Source organism: Electrona antarctica (genome assembly GCF_951216825.1).
Source record: "Electrona antarctica genome assembly, chromosome: 9".
Lineage (NCBI taxonomy): Eukaryota > Metazoa > Chordata > Actinopteri > Myctophiformes > Myctophidae > Electrona > Electrona antarctica.
The window spans coordinates 4444616-4461039 of record NC_136790.1 but is presented as its reverse complement, the minus strand read 5'-3'; the positions used below and the strand labels follow the sequence as shown (position 1 = coordinate 4461039).

General features: G+C 44.2%; 1 protein-coding gene across 1 annotated transcript in view; it reads left to right on the top strand.

The window, feature by feature from the left end:
* The window catches only part of ephb2b (eph receptor B2b), a 228846-nt gene that overhangs the window by 168309 nt on the left and 44113 nt on the right, over positions 1 to 16424 (top strand). The gene's annotated exons all lie outside the window — the stretch shown is intronic.

The following is a 16424-nucleotide window of genomic DNA, read 5'->3' as shown; positions in this document are numbered from 1 at the left end:
TCCTACGCTGTTGAGAGTTAGCTACAGTATAGCAATACCTTTGTTTAAGTGGACGCATGTCTCCACTCCTTTTAAACAACCTCGGCTAAGCCTTTCTGAGAGGCACTTAACCTCTATTTGAGCCAGTGAAGCTCCTCAACACAGCAGCCAGTAGTGCTGTAGAAGTCTGTGGTGACTGGTAGTACTGGTAGTCTGTGGTGACTGGTAGTACTCCACAGCTCCAGTCTGTGGTGACTGGTAGTACTCCACAGCTCCAGTCTGTGGTGACTGGTAGTACTCCACAGCTCCAGTCTGTGGTGACTGGTAGTACTCCACAGCTCCAGTCTGTGGTGACTGGTAGTACTCCACAGCTCCAGTCTGTGGTGACTGGTAGTACTCCACAGCTCCAGTCTGTGGTGACTGGTAGTACTCCACAGCTCCAGAAGTCTGTGGTGACTGGTAGTACTCCACAGCTCCAGAAGTCTGTGGTGACTGGTAGTACTCCACAGCTCCAGAAGTCTGTGGTGACTGGTAGTACTCCACAGCTCCAGAAGTCTGTGGTGACTGGTAGTACTCCACAGCTCCAGTCTGTGGTGACTGGTAGTACTCCACAGCTCCAGTCTGTGGTGACTGGTAGTACTCCACAGCTCCAGTCTGTGGTGACTGGTAGTACTCCACAGCTCCAGTCTTTGGTGACTGGTAGTACTCCACAGCTCCAGTCTGTGGTGACTGGTAGTACTCCACAGCTCCAGTCTGTGGTGACTGGTAGTACTCCACAGCTCCAGTCTGTGGTGACTGGTAGTACTCCACAGCTCCAGTCTGTGGTGACTGGTAGTACTCCACAGCTCCAGTCTGTGGTGACTGGTAGTACTCCACAGCTCCAGTCTGTGGTGACTGGTAGTACTCCACAGCTCCAGTGTACCAATGTCTGTGATTGAGTGGGGCTTTGCTGAAAATAGAGCATTATTATCAGTAAATGTTTCCAGTATTTCTGTGTTAGAAAATGATAATTCTGACCCAAGAAGTCTAGTCAAGGAGCCATTCAAATGATTCCCATCGTATGGGGTGTCTAGTGGCGCATACCAGCAGTTAGAACACTGATAATATGCTCCTTGTGAAGGAGCATACCAGCAGTTAGAACACTGATAATATGCTCCTTGTGAAGGCGCATACCAGCAGTTAGAACACTGATAATATGCTCCTTGTGAAGGCGCATACCAGCAGTTAGAACACTGATAATATGCTCCTTGTGAAGGAGCATACCAGCAGTTAGAACACCGATAATATGCTCCTTGTGAAGGAGCATACCAGCAGTTAGAACACCGATAATATGCTCCTTGTGAAGGAGCATACCAGCAGTTAGAACACCGATAATATGCTCCTTGTGAAGGAGCATACCAGCAGTTAGAACACCGATAATATGCTCCTTGTGAAGGAGCATACCAGCAGTTAGAACACCGATAATATGCTCCTTGTGAAGGAGCATACCAGCAGTTAGAACACCGATAATATGCTCCTTGTGAAGGAGCATACCAGCAGTTAGAACACTGATAATATGCTCCTTGTGAAGGACCCACGTTCCATTTTGGAACGTGGGTCCTTCACAGTGTCTCCCCAGTGTCTGCCCTCGATTTCCGTCTCTATAGCAAATGTAAATAAAGAATAAATGCCAAAGAATAATATTAAATCTCATAAATGTTGTAACTTGTAAGGCAGGGCAAGTTTATTCTTATAGCACAATTTGTGTTATTGTTCAATAACACAAAATCACAAAACACAAACAAATTAAAAGGAGTAGAACTAAAACTGAAAAATATGAGACCTTGTTGTTCAGATATGTACATCATTGTGAAGTTGACAGTTAGTACAGCGAGGGGATATCTTTAGATAAATGATAAAATAAGCAACACATTGAACACAAGCTCAGATGATTCCAGGAGGAGAGAGACGGGAGAGGAGAGAGGTATTTTATTTAATAATAATCATAATAATAATAATACAACTTTATTTGTATAGCACCTTTCATGAAATGAAATGCAGCTCAAAGTGCTTTACAGAGCAATAGAGGGTATGCGTGTGACATCATCATCAAACCCAGAAGTTATGCAGGAATGCCTACTGAGTGGCAAAAAACTACTTTCTGGCCTTGACAGCCCATACATCCAAACAAAAAAGTCATATCTGATTGCATTAAACAACATTAAACAATATTAAACTCACTTTGCATGTTGCTTTGCCACTCGATTTGCCACTCGATGTGCCATTCACTTTAAGCATGCGCATACCCTCTATAGAGATTAAAAAAAGCAAAGGGATAAAATAATAGCAGTGATGCAATACTGAATAGCTAAGGATTTTAAAAGCTCAACTAAAAGCAAGAGTGTAGAAGTATGTCTTGAGCTGCGCTTTAAAAATGCCTAGAGGCTGCCTGTCGAAGGTACAGTGGGAGTTTGTTCCACGCCGTCGGCCCGTAGAAGCAGAAAGCTGCTTCACCGTGTTTTTTAGTTGCCATGTTTTTAGGCACATTGACATATATCTAGGCAGGCAGTCGGTAGTGAGACCATTGAGAGATTTATAAACAAGTACAATCTTTAAAAAGATCTATCCTAAAAACAACCGGGAGCAGTGAAGCTAAAACTTATACTTTAATAATATGTTCTCTCATCTTAGTTTTAGTTCAAACTCTGGCTGCCGCATTTTGTTGTAATCTTTCAGTTTTGTTCTTTGGCAGTCCAGAAAAATGTGCATTGCAGTAATCAAGCCATGAGAAAACAAAGGCGTGAATCGCACAATATTTCTAAGGTGAAAAAAGGCAATCTTGGTAAAATGATTTATGTGTGTATTAAAATTCAATTCAGAATCAATAATGACCCCTAAGTTCTTAAAACACATGGATCGTCTGGAACTACAGAAAGATATAACTGGGTATCATCAGCATAGAAATGGAAATTCACTCCGTGATCGGTAATAACTTAATAAGTTCTCCCAACGGCAGTATGGACAGGGAGAACAAGAAAGTACCAAGAATTGAGCCCCATGTGGAATACCAGAACCAATGTCATGTTTGTCTGAATCAAACTCGGCTAGATTCAACAACTCATGTAGTGTCTGTCATGTAGTAGCACCCAATTCTCTTTGACGAGTGAATGGAGTCTTGTCATTATTTACTGTTTACAGTCCATGTCAGCTTTTGAATTTTTATGAGCTCGCAATGGAGCTCTTCAATCCTTGATAAAAGAATATTTTCTTGAGCAGGCTATTGATTAAATCAAACCATAAGTAGGCATTGCCCCGCCCCCCGCTATTGCCTTCCCCACAGCGCACAATATTGACCTGTATTCTGCGGACTGTGGAGTTTCTCTCCTTCCAGATGCCAGTGTGGAGGCTGTTTAACCCGTTTAGACCTAGGAACGATTCTACTTAATGTCATTAAGTTCTCACACTATTTCATGTCAAGGAGCCCCAGAATTATCTGTATTTGGCTGCCGACCCCCATCTCAAAATATGTTGTTCCAGGGACCTCCCCCCCCCAGAAGCAAAGATTTGAGTTAAAAGCGTTTGCTCTGAAAGAATATATATTCAAAGATTTGTGCCACATTTGCACGATTTTTCAAAAATAGCAGACCTACAAGCTTGTAGATCTGCTATTTTTCAATAGCTAAATTATAACATAATGTTTAAAACACCAAAAGGGGTTCCCGCCCAAAATGGGTTAAATACAGAAAAGCAGCTTGATGATTAAAAAGTGTCCAGTTCCCTCAAGAGCTGTATGAGTCAGAAGCCTGACGCCTCATCCCCGCGGCGGGCTGCTAAAACCGTTGAGTCTGCTCAGCCCCAAATCGCCCATAAGGGCTGAAAGGACCACAGCACATCTGTATTACTGCTCTCTTAACAAAAAGACTTTATGCAGTACCAGAACGTCTTCCATTTTGTAAGGACCCGTTCGTTGTGGCTGGTGATTTTTGCATGAATCCGTTTTTATAGTTGTTCTGCTCAGGATTTGAACCCAGAACGTTCTCAGCACTCAAACGAGGGAAATTCATTAAACTGCACTACAAACCATGTACTGTACAACCGATATTGAATATTGTGCCAGAAACGTGTTATTTTGCCTTGTATAAGAGCAAAACTATGTTTTTATATGTCTGTGTCCCTTCTCTTCTTACCCAAAAAGAGCAGGATCGTCTCGAGTTTGTTCAGAATGTGGTGGCAAGGCTTTTAAACTATATACTTCATTGGCTGGAATCCCCCCAAGGTTCTGTAGTAGGCCCCTTCCTTTTTTTCCCCCTCTGCTCCAAATCTATTCGCCGAATAATAATAATAATAGCCGATCTACAAGCTCACAACGAGCTGCCTTCCGACACTTTGTGAGCTTGTTGATCTGCTATTTTCAGTGAATGTTTGCACCAGAATAGTGACGCTCGGGTTCATGTGGTTAACTAACAGTTCTTGGAGCAGTGGGTTGGGTGTGGACCTTTTGTGGACCACCCTCCCATCAAAATAAATACAAATAATGCTAAAATTGTCTCATATTGAATGAGACAATGAAAGGAGAAATTAGGTCAAATGTCCGCCAAATATGACGTAAATCTGTCCGCAACACAAACATTAAATGCCATTGACAATGAAGGGAACATTTTCGTAATCTTGTCCCCACACGTCTCATATTTGCCAGCGACAATGAAAGGAGAAATTAGGTCAAATGTCTGCCAAATATGGCAGCAGGCAACAGGCATTCTGATTGGCCTGTATGAGATGATGCATGATGATGTACGATGATAAGAGCGCCCCTCACTTCACACAGGTGTGATTGTTTTTATAAGAATTTGAAGGTTTTCAGAAAACTTAAGGTTAGACGGGTCTGATTTTTAGAATGGGCCGCAGGTCTGAGGACTGAACTGTAGAACCAACTCTTGTTCTCATCTGTAATAATATACCATCCTACTCTGGAGTTGGGAACAATGCATGTTGGGAATAATGATAATAACAATAGTTATTTATGGAACAATTCTTTATGGAATGGTTCTACATTGATATAGTTATTTATTGGTTGTATCAGTACAGCCATACTACTGTGCTGATACTGTAATAATATGATTTAATTTTATTTCAATAAAAATAATGTCAGCTGCGTAGTGGATAATCAGCTGTGACTTTCAGAGGGTTTTGGTCTTATGGGAGTCTGTCATTAAATTCAAAGCCACTGGAAACACTAGGTTCTATTGAAACGTTAATGGTTAAAGGTCCATGGTTTTATTGATGCATGCACTTATAATACAGCTGTGACAATATTGTAGGCAGTCTTGTACTTAGACCCTTGTCAATAGTGTGTGCTAAAGATATATATATACACTGTACAATACAGCGATAAAAGGTTGAGTCATGTAGCCTAGATCAGGGGTTCTCAACGTTTTTGGCCGGGGACCCCCGGAAATGCTTTGGCAATGTCTCGGGACCCCCGCCCGCCCCCTCCCGACCCCCAATATAAATTGACTGCTACAATAACCTTAAACCATTTTAGGCGGGAACCCCTTTTGGTGTTTTAAGCATTGTTATAATTTACCTATTGAAAAATAGCAGATCTACAAGCTCATAGCGCGCCACCGAGTGGCGCGCTACGAGCTTGTAGGTCTGCTATTTTTGAAAAATCATGAAAATAAAAATTAAAAAAATAAATCTTTTTTTTTTTTTTATAATTTGGGGACCCCCTAAAATAATTTGGCGACCCCCCGAGGGGTCGCGACCCACGGGTTGAGAACCCCTGGCCAAGATCAGCATGGGTACTTGATGTGGATCTGAGGCTTCGTCCGGCCGCAAGTCATCTCATCATCATCATAACCTTTATTTCAATTCGGAGTACAATTGAGGGGCAGGACCTCATTTTCTTTAATAATGTTTTTTTGTGGCTTTCGCCTTTATTTTATATTTGTTTTATGGAGGGACAGACAGTAGGCTGACAGGAAATGGGGAGAGAGATGGGGGGAGGACATGCAGTAAAGACCATCGGGATCGGGAGTCGAACCGGCGGCACACTGCCAGACTGGATTACCAGCCAAGGTGCCTGGACCACTGAGCCATGACCCAGGCCAGGACCTCATTTTCAATAGCCGAATACAGAACACAAATCAACAAATTATACAGGTCAGCAATTTACAGACAGAAATCTTAAATATATTAATCAGAAAACATAATATGATACCAAAACTAAAGAACTATAAGAGATAGACAGATAGTTAATGAAAACAATTACAATGTTGAGCAAAAGTGCTGGAAATAATGTCACTGAATTGTCCCAGGGATTCCAGGGAAGGCAGTGATGTGATTTTTAAGGACTTCTGGATCTCATTCCAGTCAAAAGGAGCACTAACAGAGAACGCTGCTTTACCTAGCTTTGTGTTAGCAAATGGAACCTTGAGGGTCAGGAAGTCACTAGAATCTACACAGTATGATGTACATTATGACTCCATACTTTATGCAAGGTTTCATCCACATATGAGCCCCATTGACTTACAATTATACAAATGAATTAGTATAAAAGATGTGTTATATAAAAACACATGGAGCTAAAAGAAAATGTAGATACTAAATTAGCTCAATTTGGCACTGATCGTGTCCAGCGTTTTGCAAGATTAACTCCAGACAAACATGGCAACTCTCAAGACAGCCTAACTCCTACACTGCAGAACAGAACTGCAAAAACTGTAAAAAAAACAGAAGTCATAATCGAGAAAAGTATTCTGTTAAATTTTGCAATATCATTACAAAATATAGTAATGGTTCTTCATATTATTCAAAACACAATTCAGCCCACAGAGAGACATATTTCTTCCATTTGTCTGTGCAAGGAGCTTCAAAGGGGTTGGTACACTGTTCCAAGTCATGTTTTCTCTCTATTCTCTCTCCCCACTCGCTTCCCTCTCTCCCTCCCTCCCTCCCTCCCTCCCTCTCTCCCTCCCTCTCTCCCTCAGTCTCCCTCTCTCTCTCTGGTTTGCATTTCCTAAAAAAGTGCAGGAGTGCTGGGTGTACTTAGATTTAAACCCTAACCTCTGCAAGCATCAGAGAAACTCTTCAAGCCCCAGGAGTGGCTCTTTAGAATTAGCTTATGGTGTGTATATGAATGCATTAAGGCCCTCCAATCTTTTCCAGTGCAGATGGTTTAGAGCTTCATGAACTGAAATCTTCCCTGTGTAGCTTTACTGCATTGGAAACTCTTTGGAGATGTAAAAAAAAACAAAAAGGAAGGCCACAATCCATTGCAGATGGGGAGCAGGGCGGGCTGCCAGCACACTGTAAGTGCATGCAAATACGTTCCTCTCCCTTTAAGAGCGACTCAACGCGCTGCTCGTAAACGGGCAGCAGTCGGGGAGAGCGCGGAGCAGCGCATGGCGGCCTGTTCTGGAGTCTGCGTGGTGGAAGGACCAGCTGGCTTCGGCCCCTGGGGGCAGAAACTGCGCCACAGGGAGACAGATTTTTTTTTTTACAATGAAAAGGAAAAAGGGGATTTACGAGCCCTGACCTGTTCTCACTATACCTCCACCATCCTCCCCAAATCATAGCGTTGCTCTCTGCACCACGACGTCAAATCATAGCGTTGCTCTCTGCACCACGACGTCTAATCAAATCAGACACACATGGTCACGGAGGACCACGCATATTTGTACGTCTAAAAAGATCCGGAGAAAAGCCCAAGTTATAAGGCTGCAGGCGTCGACCCGTGACGGTTCATTTGGTTACATTTGTGAGTTGGACAAGTGGATGAATTAACATTGAAGACTACTAGGGCAGTATTATGCGTGTCTTAAGTACCAGGTCTTATGACTTAAGTTAAGTTAAGACCTGGAGGTGTGGCCAATGCTGTTTGGCCACTCAAAATAGCTAAACAGCATTGGCCACGCCTCCAGGTCTTAAGTTAAGTAATAAGACCTGGTACTTAAGACACGCATAATACTGCTTTAAGGGCTGTATTTTGAGTGTCTTAAGTACCAGGTCTTATGACTTAACTTAAGACCTGGAGGTGTGGCCAATGCTGTTTGGCCACTCAAAATAGCTAAACAGCATTGGCCACGCCTCCAGGTCTTAAGTTAAGTAATAAGACCTGGTACTTAAGACACTCAAAATACAGCCCTTTAACTGTGTAGCAATTATAATGTTCTCTTTTGTTCCATTGATTGATTGATTGATTGAAAAATCAGTTTGCAGAATTACAGTACATTTCAAGCACAAACTCAATACAAAGGCTGTTAACTGTGAGTGGACGACCCAATTAAGCATTACACTTGTTTCCAATAGGGTCCACAATGTTCAATTCATCAAAAACATTTAGAGACGTACAAATAGACACTTCTATATAGACAAAGGACAGAACAGGAATTCATCATAAAGGAGGTAAAAAGGGAAAAGAAACATATACAGTGAGGGGAAACAAGGGGTGGGCGGTGGGGGGGATTCACGTTCAGCTCCGCTCCGTTCCATGCCGCTTTGTTGATGTTAACGTGCAAAGAAAACTGTCGTTGTCTCTTCTCGTCGATAAACTGCATCAATATCAGGCAATCCAAACCATTATTGTGACTGTGATTATTTCTCGGCCATCTTGAGAACCGCTCAATGTAATGGCTCCATGTAAACCCCCCCACCCCCTGGGGCCCCAGTAGAGCTCCAGAGGGCCCCTGTAGTCCTGGACTCTCTGTCCAGCAGCCCAGGGAGTTCGACATTGAGGGGGGGGGGGGGGGTCTCACTCCACCAGCCTGTTTAATGAAGATGCCCATCATGCTCAGAGGGGTGCTCTCTGTAAGAGAGGTGAATCAATAGGCCTGCAAGGAGCCCGGCATTCTTAGGAAAGGAGGGAGGCAGAGGAGGGTATAGAGGAGAGAGGAAAGGAGGGAGGCAGAGGAGGGTATAGAGGAGAGAAAGACAGCCCCCCCAAAGGAGGGAGGCAGAGGAGGGTATAGAGGAGAGGAAAGGAGGGAGGCAGAGGAGGGTATAGAGGAGAGGAAAGGAGGGAGGCAGAGGAGGGTATAGAGGAGAGGAAAGGAGGGAGGCAGAGGAGGGTATAGAGGAGAGGAAAGGAGGGAGGCAGAGGAGGGTATAGAGGAGAGGAAAGGAGGGAGGCAGAGGAGGGTATAGAGGAGAGAAAGACAGCCCCCCCAAAGGAGGGAGGCAGAGGAGGGTATAGAGGAGAGAAAGACAGCCCCCCCAAAGGAGGGAGGCAGAGGAGGGTATAGAGGAGAGAAAGACAGCCCCCCCAAAGGAGGGAGGCAGAGGAGGGTATAGAGGAGAGAAAGACAGCCCCCCCAAAGGAGGGAGGCAGAGGAGGGTATAGAGGAGAGAAAGACAGCCCACCCAAACGGAGGGAGGCAGAGGAGGGTATAGAGGAGAGAAAGACAGCCCCCCCAAAGGAGGGAGGCAGAGGAGGGTATAGAGGAGAGAAAGACAGCCCCCCCAAACCAGCATAGAAGCAGACAAAAAACGAGCACAAATAGTGTACATGTATTTATAGGGCCAGAGAAAGGGCCATGTGGATGCAATGGATCAGGGCCTGTAAGGGCCAGGGAAAGGGCCATGTGGATGCAATGGATCAGGGCCTGTAGGGCCAGCGAAAGGGCCATGTGGATGCAATGGATCAGGGCCTGTAAGGGCCAGGGAAAGGGCCATGTGGATGCAATGGATCAGGGCCTGTAAGGGCCAGGGAAAGGGCCATGTGGATGCAATGGATCAGGGCCTGTAGGGCCAGGGAAAGGGCCATGTGGATGCAATGGATCAGGGCCTGTAAGGGCCAGGGAAAGGGCCATGTGGATGCAATGGATCAGGGCCTGTAAGGGCCAGGGAAAGGGCCATGTGGATGCAATGGATCAGGGCCTGTAAAGGCCAGGGAAAGGGCCATGTGGATGCAATGGATCAGGGCCTGTAGGGCCAGGGAAAGGGCCATGTGGATGCAATGGATCAGGGCCTGTAAAGGCCAGGGAAAGGGCCATGTGGATGCAATGGATCAGGGCCTGTAAAGGCCAGGGAAAGGGCCATGTGGATGCAATGGATCAGGGCCTGTAAGGGCCAGGGAAAGGGCCATGTGGATGCAATGGATCAGGGCCTGTAAAATCCCCAGTGTGACTTTAAGAGTGTACAAATGGATAAATGCACACTGAGGATTCTCCCTGTGTTAGTAAAGGCACATCCCATTAAAATGAAATGGATTCAAATGAATGGAAATAACTAAGTCCATCTTTGATTGATTCGGGAAATTACTGTGTTCAAACACAACAGTAAAACCTCTTTTAGGGATTTTGCACAAAACAGAGCCTTTCTATTTGCCAGTTGGGCCAAGGCCAGGGCGTCATGCTAGAATACACTCCAAAAGCCCCACTGTCTTTCATATCAACTCCCAGTCATGTCCAAACTATCTGCCGTCCTATCCTGGATGCTTGTTTGAGATGGAAGATGGAATGTAAACATTATCTGCTCCTGATGAGGTTGTTGTGAAAGCCACTCCCCCCTCATTGATTGTTACAATGTGTCAGAGCAGAAGCATTGCCAGGGGAAAATTTAAACACCTTCTTGGCTTCAAATGGTTCTCATCGCCGATGCATTGTGAGCTATCATTTGGAAAGCCCAGAATTGTCCGTATCTAGAACATTTCATCAGCTTCTTTTATCGCCATTTTTGTATTCATTTGAGGAACCTAATGAGAAACTGAGAAACTGAAACAATTTAGTAGGTATTGGATGGAGCCCGCACACCATAGGTATAAGAAAGACGTTCTTTATTGAAAATTCTGACAACATTTCGATCTATTTGATCTTCATCAGGTCAAACTGTTGTTTAATACAACAGAGGCTGCCATCCAAATGATGTGAATTCAGCTAGCTAACATATAGTTACCTAACCACTATCTAACCACTATAATTGACACATTTATGGAAAATACTCACGAAGAAAGCTTTCAGTGAAAACCAAAGGTTGCATAATATTAGCTAGGTGTACAGTAAGTGACCTGACGTTACTGTTTAGTTATTTTGTTATGACTAAATAAATTCCCCACAACTGAATTTCTGAATCAGTCAGTTGAAATAATCCCTATGATTTAAAAAAATAATTGTTGTAACAGAAAATGACTTTAAACAACATGAAACACTATTTGGCATCATTTTGCAAGTGATGTTGACCAACAGTTTATTCAACTCCTTACATTTCAAGCAGGGAAGAAAGAAAGAAAAACTAGAAAAAGTGCCCTTCTGGGCACAGGTCTCCACCAGGAGGATAGGACTGTGTGAGATGTTAGGCAAAATGTTTAGTAGTAATATAAACATGTTTGCCTTGTATGACAATTGGATGATTTGAGGCATTTTGTTCCAATCAACCTGTTTTGCAAAAATCAACCTGTTGGTGGCGCTATAACAGGCCAATGTGAAAAGGGTGGGATATATTCCTCAGCCTAGTAAGAAAATGTGTGAAAGATTTCACGTAAATTGCATGCTGTGTTCATGATTTGAGGCTTTTGTTCAAAACGGGGCAATCTTGCAAACTGTGAAAGGCAATTATAGCCAATTAGGGTGGAATATGAAATATCGGACAGATCCGACTTGAGCACATGACCATAGAGATACTGTGTAACGATTTGGACAGAATCTGGAGGAGTAATATCCAAAAATGTGTTTTACAAAAGTCGGCCTCCTGGTGGCGCTATAAAAGGCAGATGCGGAAAATGCAGGTCAAAGGTTTGTCCTTGGCCTCTAGGGAGTGTGCATGCAACGTTTCACGCAGATCGGTGCAGTTTTAGGTAACAAATGTGAAAAGCTGCCTCATGGTGGCGCTATAACAGGCCGTTCTGGAAAATGCGGGGCAGAGGTTCATCGTTGGCATCTAGGGAGTGTGTGTGCAAAGTTTGGCATCGACCGGGTTAACGGTGCCGGAGATTAGCTGGTAACGGACGGACGGAAGGACACACGGACGGACACACACACGGACGGACACACACACGGACGGAGTGCAAAACATACTCTCTCACCATGCCTTCGGCCTGGTGGAGACAAAAAACAACTTAAAGGTGTACTTTGAATATGGAAATACTTCAATGTGATTCAGTACAACAATAGCTTGCACATGTGGATCATTGTTAGAGGTTCTCCCTGGTGGTCTAGTGGTTAGGATTCGGCTCTCTCACTGCCGCGGCCCGGGTTCGATTCCCGGTCAGGGAACACACTTTGGGCAGCGGTGGCCGAACGGTTTGCGGAGCGGTCTTGTTATCGGAAGGTCGCCACTTGAGCAAGGCATTGAACCCCTTCCATGAAATGTTCTATGAGCAGGGTCTGGCTGTAAACAAGCATCCTGAGCTTAGTCCATTCACCCTGGGTAAACAAAGAACTTTGCTTTGCTTTCATGCTCACAAACAATTTAAATGTTTACTCGGCATACCGCTGCATGCCACAGTAAATTGGTGTGACGTTAATTTTCCCCAAATCTTCGTCCTGAATTGACCTGCAGTAGAATGCTCAGCGCATCTGGCGTATACTTCAAACTAGGTTAAGGTTGTCTCTATGCACTGAAAGCAGTCAGACACTGAAACCCACTTTTTATATGTATTCTACAGCAACATTTTTGGAGTTATGTTTTCCTTTGCTTTCATCGCAGTCTGTTTTTTGTTACCACGTGCGTGCGTTTCCCCCTTATCGGCTGGTCAGCCTCAGACGTGGTGACTACCGTCCTAGCTGTCTCGTCTGGGAGGTGTACCGCCGGAGAAAGAAAAACCACAACGTTCTCCTTCGACAGCTTCTCGTGTTGGCATGTGTCCATCCTGTGTCTTCTCGTGTTGGCATGTGTCCATCCTGTGTACACCAATACATGAGCTGCCTTTGTTTCTCCCCCCACCCCACCCCCCCTCTGCCCCCACTGTCTCAGGTTACTAGGCTATATGGCTGTGCTGTGTGTTTAATGGAAATGCTATGCAGCAAAAAAAAAGCCATGTGGCAGCGTTGAATATATGTACATCCGTAATAGGATACTCGTGAGTTCCCCCTCGGAGAAACTATTTGCCTTATTAGGCTGTCGTCTTGTGACTGCAAACAAGCTGCGCGGCACGGTGAGGTGAGATGGAGGAGATTCCTTTGGTTGACTGGATACTGTATACAGTACCTCTGGCTGGGGGGGGGGGGAGGTGTATGTCGACTGCAGAAGCTCCAGCATCTGACGCCATCCATCGCGGTGTACAGTAAGTGCGACACCGAGATGAAACACAGACACATCCCTGTCCCTATATGTCATCCGGTGGCACACTTCAGTGCACCGACGTATGAGTGTGGGACGCGCGTCAGCGTTTACATGGCACCTTGTGAGTTGTTACCTCCCTTCTACGGGTTGCTTCCGCTCGGGTCACATATAGGCCACATGACGTGAGGCACTGCCGACAGCCTGGTGAGAATAAACAGGGTATAAACTTGTCTCAGGGACATTGGGGTCACTAGTTTCCTGCACTAGTTTACAGAACGGAACACTCGCATCCAAATTACTAGCGCTTTTGTACCATATGGACGGCAACAAAAGAAAAATGGGCATTTTATACATATTTATTTGATACTGTGGAAGATCTCAAAACCGCACGTGCAGTGCTTAGGATTCTCCGATAAATAGCAGGCGTGGTTACGGCAGTTTTCCACTCTGTGAATCTTTCCACAGAGAGCGGTGGTGGAGAGGACTTTATCCCATTCTGACCTGAGATCAGATTCTATAAATGTCTTCTACATCCTGACAGTTTTCTGAAAAAGCTATGTTTCTATGTCAGTTGTTCTTCGATTTTTCAAAAATAGCAGACCTACAAGCTCGTAGCGCGCCACTCGGTGGCGCGCTATGAGCTTGTAGATCTGCTATTTTTCAATAGCTAAAGCACAACATAATGCTAACACCAAATGGGGTTCCCGCCCAACACGGGTTATAGCTGAAGTTCCTCCGGCAGCTACTGTTCTGCTGTCTGGGTGTCTGAGCTGTCTGAGCAGCGCAGGACTTGAGGCCTGTGGCCTGGGGGGGCCATAAATCCTGGTCCCCCCCATCCACCCCACTCACTAAACCAACACAGGCCCACATCAGGCCCCCCCCCAGACGGGGCCTTTATATGTCTTACATCTCGCTTTGACTTCGCACTGACCCACGACACCCTGAACTAATCTCAATGGTTTCTGGAGGATACGTGAGCACGGCCCGCGCCCTGACCTTTCAGCTACTCTACAAATGGAATTGTGTCGAGTTCGCCTCGCTTGGTTTTCGAAGACGATATATTGTAGCACACCAGTGGCGTGTTGCAAAAAACATCTGATATCCGGCGACTGTGGCTCAGGAGGTAGAGCAGGTCGTCCAATGATCCATGGGTCGGCGGTTCGAATCCCGGCTCCTCCTGTCTACATGTCGAAGTGTCCTTGGGCAAGACACTGAACCCCAAATTGCTCCCGATGTGCTGGTTGGTACCTTGCATGGCTTCCGCCGTCGGTGTATGAATGTGTGTGTGAATGGGTGAATGTAATGCACAATCTATGTAAAGCGCCTTGGATAAAGGCGCTATATAAATGCACCATTTATTTATAAATGCACCATTTATATCCAAGTCGTTTAATCAAATCTATTATTTAAACACCGACCGAAAACATTCTCTCAATGGGTGGATATAATTCGTTGAGTGGTTCCCAAAACGTTTTTGAATTAATTATTAAAATGTATTAATATATTTCCCATACAGTAGATTAAAATGGCATCAGTAATTATAGTGAAATTTGCCAGGCTGAGTAAAAAGATTAAATTACATTTTTAGTTTAAATCTTTTTTTTGGAAGCACACTTCCAAAAGCTCATTCTGTCTCCTCTGGCAAGAGAGACTGCAGTGGAAGGATTTAGCCTCTTTCAAATCGCTCATTACCACATGTCTGATTAAAGTAAACACCATAATTGACTGGGTCCACCATGACCATGTCTCTTGTCCTACACTTGCACTTCATTTACTGTCATCTATTAATCCATTGAGACCTGGAACGCATCCATGTCACGTTAGCGTTTAACCACATTAACCATTAACCCATTTTGGGGCGGGAACCCCTTTTGGTGTTTTAAACATTGTTATAATTTAGCTATTGAAAAATAGCAGATCTACAAGTTCATAGCGCGCCACCGAGTGGCGCGCTATGAACTTGTAGGTCTGCTATTTTTGAAAAATCGTTCAAATGTGCCTCAAATCTTTCCGAAAATTGTCATGATTTAGAAAACTTTTTTTTTTTAAATTTCGACGTCAGACCTGAATGGGTTAAGCTGTCATCCAGCATCGGAAATATGCGTAAACACAGACCGCAGAGGCACAATTAGGAAGTTGTGGAACAAAAAAGAAGTGGACAGCAGGAAAGACAATTTGTGTGCGGCATATTTGCGGTTCTGGCAATTTGTGCTCTTGTGTTGGGCGTTTTTATTTACTTTTTTTTGTACTGTTGTTTATGTACACATAAGTGTACAAAATGAAATTGCTCCACGTAATTTGTCCTGCATTCCATAGGGAAGGATAATTCCCGTGCCCCAGGAGTGAATTGTAACCCACATTGTGGTCTCACGTGCAGAAAAGCATAGATGAATCAGGGGTGGGGTTGGGGGGGGGGAGATCGTAGTTGATGCCCGGAAAGTCCCACGGGACTGTTTATGTGGTTTTAACGTGTTGTGACTGGCCTATGTACAATGCAAGCCCAGTCATGAGACTCTATCTACAGTATAAAATGGAGATTGCAGTAGACTATGCATCATTTATACCGTTCTAACGTTACATATTACACCATCGTAGAAGTATGTCATCGGTGTGACATCTGTCACGTAAATATGAGCAAGCAGTGTATGTGGTATTGGTATAGACTTGAAAGTGTGTGTGTGTGTGTGTGTGTGTGTGTGTGTGTGTGTGTGTGTGTGTGTGCGTGTGCGTGTGTGTGTGTGTGTGTAACTTCCTTGACTTTGATGCAGTTGGCTGCACCGCTGGAAGGATTTGATACATGTATTTAAGATGAAAGAAATACAGACTGGAAAATATAACACACAAAAAAAGAAAGAAAGAATATATACGCACATACATACAGTATATATACAGTAATCCTTTTATTAACAGCACAAACACTTAAACGTTTCTCCGATTTTAGAGACTGTATTATTAACAGCATAAATGTTCGCATTTTGAGATACTTGTTGACTTGGTGAATATCATTGTTACAGTATGTATCTGATAAGAAAGTAATGCTCTCCACACATTGTGGTGGTGAGGTACTGATCACAGAGTAAAACAGCAGCTCTTTATTTTCTGCCATGTTGGTCAAGTGGCCTTCTTTAAGATCAGAAAAGTATCGTGCTACTGTATGTGTAACACTGAAGACAATTACTTAATTATTTATATACAGTATGAGAATCTCCGTTCCTCAAAGTCTTCCTCTTACACTCTGAATGTTCTCA